We start from the raw sequence: 4,857 nt of genomic DNA on the forward strand, positions 1-4,857 counted from the left end.
CCTCCCCGGCTCCCCCCTCTCCCAGATGCACACAGACGCCCACACGCGCTCAGACACGACACGGCATTTGTCCTCCTGATCTGGTGAGATCAAGTGGGAAGAGGGATCACAAATGTAATCGGCTGTAATAAATAAAATAGCCCGAGATGCTGGAGATATACAGACGGGAAATAAGAGCTTGTGTCCTTAAAGGGAACATCTGATAAGGCCACCGAGGTGGCATCTTGCGTGTGGGAAGGAATCCGTCTTGCTGACATTCGCAGCCTGCTGTACGTGGGGAAATCCTAAAGCAGCCTGGGAGCTTCCCCAGCTTCTCTGCATCTCCCCCCGAAGCTCCCTTTCCGAGGCTCTGCAGCGGGGCTTTGTTGTCGTTGTTGTCGTTGTTGACTGGAAAGACAGGGGTCATGGCTAAAATATGCAGATGCAATTAATGGCTAGTTTATCTGCATTTCTTGGCGGAGCCCGGTTTCTGCCGTCGGCGTCCGAACTCGCGTCCACAGTTGGCGCTTTCAGCCCACGACAATTTGTTTTTCGCAGTTTAGGAATGTCGGTGGCTCTCACTGGAAAATTACTTCTGGGATCTGCAGTGGGAATCCATCTCGGGTTAAAGAGAGACAGATTATTTACATATCTATACCACTCTATACATTAACAGATATTACGTAGTACTATTTGCGCGCACACACGCGCGCACACAAATGAAGAAGAAGCTCCCGAAGGAAAAAAAAAAATCAGGTGGGCTTGAAAGTAGCATATTCATAATAATACAAGGAAAAGGTTAAATACAGTAAACATGATAGCAATTTCGAAAGCAGGGATAAAACAAGGACAAAAACCCCACAGTTAAAGCCATTTGACGGAAGGGAGAAACTGACTCAACAACTCCACCAAGGGACAAACAGATGAAATGACAACACCACAGCACTAAGTCCGCGTTGACCTTTCATCTTTCTAAAGTGTCTTGCTGACCTGGTGCAATTCTGTTGTGATCTCTTCACCTCCCTTCCCTACCACAACCTCCCCCTGGCCGCTTCAGAGCTCCCTTAGTTCGTTGCAGTGAATATACCGGGAGGTCGGCTGAATTATGGGGAGTGCTGACACTTGCCCGGTGTCTTTCACAGCTTTGCAAACGTGCTTGCTGTGTAGTAGCATGTAATAGGCAGAAGTGATTAAATTATTCATTGCAGCAACAGCCTTTCTGATGGACGTTAAAACTTAAGAGTTTAAATAAGGAAACCGCAGATTTACTTTTAAGCAGATAACAACTGCACCTGTGCTTATTTAACTGAATGCTAGCTAAGCATGGAACCAGTTACTTTGTTTAAATCCTCTCTCTTTTACTCTCAGTGAGAATTTTGAACTAGATAATACCCCATAAAAGTTACTGACAGAGTAAAAATAGTCTGTGTTGAATAAACTGGTTAAATCTCGCATGATTATAATTGCTCATTCTTAAAGTAATATTTGAGGTCTGTTCAAAATAAAAGATTCTTGCATAGGCACAATTCCATCAGCATTTCTGAGTTCTCACATTTATAAAGAATGATGAAAAGTAAAATTTAGCAAAAATGGTTGTGATTCTGTTTACTAGGATTTTTGCAGTTTATATATATTCCTTACAAATCACAATGATTAACTTTGAGGTTTTCTTTTTTTCTTTTTTTTTTTAAATGACATTATTCTATAGAATCAGTTATGAAAGGGCTTTTACAGACGGAGTGGGTTTTTTTTCCCAGATATTAGCAAAAAATCTAACCCTTCAAAATCATGTAGAAATGACAGACAGATTACACTTAGAAGGAAAAATTAATGAAAGATCTTTAAAAAGTATATGAAATTTCATGAGGGAAGGCAGATTTTTGTTAGATTTATGCTTTATATACAACTACTGGCTTTCCTGGATTTACAGGGATATAAATGAGTGCTGCACCCAATCCCATTATTTTATAGATTTATTTAAACTATTGTTCAATTTCTCTAAATGCAAAGTAAACTATAAAAAAAAAAGCATTTAAGGTGAGTTTGGATGAATTCCTATCAAAAATAGAGGAGAATTATGAATCGTTAGTATATATTCTACATAAAGAGATACAATGAGACATTCAGGGGAGATAATTAAAGCTGGATTTAATTTAAATGAAATGTATGAGAATCAGTTAGCACTGACAAAGAAAGAAAAATGTGTTCATTGTCACTGAAAATATTAAATGGGTACAGTTGATATGCATATGCATTCACTAGCAGAGAACACCACAGTTTCTTTTTGGAAATAATGTAGGATTTTTTTGATATAATGTTTCCAAGGTTGATATCAATAGCGAACACAGTGAAGGTCTCAAAGTGCTTTGTAAATTATCCCTATGAGATAAAAGGAAGTGAAATGTCACCCAGCAAGCCACTAACAGATGGGTCTTTCCAGATTATGCTCATCAGACCACAGTTTTGCACTTCTATACGTTTTTTTTAGTATATTCTGTATTCACCTCAATATTTGTCTTTGAGTGAGTGACAATCATTTTTGCTTTATTTGATGGACTGCTGGAAAGTCAAAGAAGCTCATTCTGAAAGAAAGTTTAAAACAAGTTTGTGTTCCAGAGAACTACATATACAAAGGAAAGTCTTGTATCATGAAATTTGATGGATAGCAGTAAAATATACTAAACTGTTATAGATATATTGAAATGCAGTTATTCTCAATCTCCTGCTCCCACTTATTTGTCAGCTATCCTTTATATACAGAACTGAGTACACAGACTTTGTAAAACCATTTTGCATCTACATACTCTTGAAGACTTCTCAACCTAATATTATTTTTCAGTTCTATGCTCTACATTTTGTGGTTTGTTTTTTTTTTTAGGATGCTGCAAATATCTTTGCTGTGAGTTAAAGTTTTCTTTAATTTTTAAATGAGAATCACTAGAACATAAAATCTTTTGTCTGATATTCCTAGTGCATCCTGTGCAGCTTTAATTTATTATTAATATAATTCAGGATAGCATAAAAGATCTGACATGTCTTCGTGAATCTACTGTGTCAGCTGCCTGTTGAGTAGAAGAGAAAATATCCAAGCAAGATGGCAACTCTGCAGAGTTCAGAGGAAGAACCTTTGATATTAAAATTCAAATGCTGTTATGGATAATTGAATTCTGTGGTGCTCTATTCCCTTCTGTAAATTAATGCCAATATATGTTATTGGCTATACCTAAAATGTAATTTTTAAGTCTACACGTACACTCACTTACTTATTTGGGAGCTTTAATGTTTCTGTCTACTTCATCAAAAATAATCATTGCTCTCCGGCTGAAATAAGGGTCATATAAATACACAGTTATTATAAATTAGGGAAATAAATATGGTGGCAAGGAATGTAATTTAGAATAGGACCAAGTTATTGATTGCTTATTGGACAGTCTATTTGGCCTTGTTCTGCAATGATTAAAACTGCTTTACTAAGTATTTTATAATGTTAGACTTGCCATTTCTTTTCATATGAAAAGTGCAACATTAGGACCCTTAGGGGTCATATTGTTATAACCCTTATTTAGCTGTACAGGGCAGAAGCATACCATTTTTTCCTTAGTTCTTTGTTTGACCCTAACAGAGGCATGACTATTCACTGAAAAAAAGTAAAGGCTATTCACCTGCTACCACCTACTGTTAATGGTAAGAGAAAGCAAGTGTGAAGAAGTGGAGTCCCTTGCACCTTTCCCTGAACTAGATTAAAACATAAACATATATATGTTTATATATGTTCTTTTATATATATATTAAAAAAAACCCCACCATTAGGGCCACAAAAATGATCAGGGGGATGGAACACCTTTCCTATGAAGAAAGGCTGAGAGAGTTGGGGTTGTTCAGCCTAGAGAAGAGAAGGCTTCAGGGAGACCTTATTGCGGCCTGTCAGTACTTAAAGGGGGCTTATAAAAAAGATGGCAGCAAACTTTTTAGCAGGGCCTGTTGCGACAGGACAAGGGGGAATGGCTTTAAACTAAAGGGGGGTAGATTTAGACTAGATATAAGGAAGAAATTTTTCTGCTGAGGGTGGTGAAACACTGGCACAGGTTGCCCAGAGAGGTGGTGGATGCCCCATCCCTGGAAACATTGAATGTCAGGTTGGACGGGGCTCTGAGCAACCTGATCTAGTTGAAGATGTCCCTGCCCATGGCAGGGGGGTTGGACTAGATGACCTTTAGAGGTCCCTTCCAACCCAAACTATTCTATGATTCTATATACATGCTTGTACTGCACAGGTCTAGTGAAGAGCTTAGGCGTTTAGCCAAAATGAGGATTAGAGGCTAGGGAAGGCCCTGCTTATATCACGCTAAAACAGGATCCTGTAAGCACCAATAGAAAAAAAATAAAGCCAAGTACATCCAATAGCCAAATATATTTTAGGCTGTTAAACACTGATCTATATGCTGGTACAACCCTGATCAGCTTTGATTCTGAGATGTTTTGCGCTGCTACCTTAATTCTCCAAAATAAGAGTGAAGGGGGTTGTAGCCACCCTTCCTGTGGGCAAGATTACATAGCCTGTCTTTGAAATCATTTGTTCTCCTGCTGTCTCCTTTGCACTTTTTGCCATGCACAGGCAGCCATACTTTTATGCCTGCTTTTGCAAAGTTTCTTGATCATCCTTCGCATAATTACATTTTTAGCTTCCTTTATAAAAGTAATAAGTACTGTACAGAGTGGGTTTTTATGACCTACAATATATCTAGAGGAAGAGAGGTACTGATAAGTTTCCACATTTTTCATCTTCTGATAGAAGCCTGACATATCTTCCAGTTCATTCATTCTGTGAGATGATTAAAAAGGTGCTCTTCAACAAACTAAACCTCATCCAGGGCTCAG

This window comes from Pygoscelis adeliae, unplaced genomic scaffold, assembly GCF_000699105.1.
Source record: "Pygoscelis adeliae isolate BGI_AS28 unplaced genomic scaffold, ASM69910v1 Scaffold133, whole genome shotgun sequence".
Lineage (NCBI taxonomy): Eukaryota > Metazoa > Chordata > Aves > Sphenisciformes > Spheniscidae > Pygoscelis > Pygoscelis adeliae.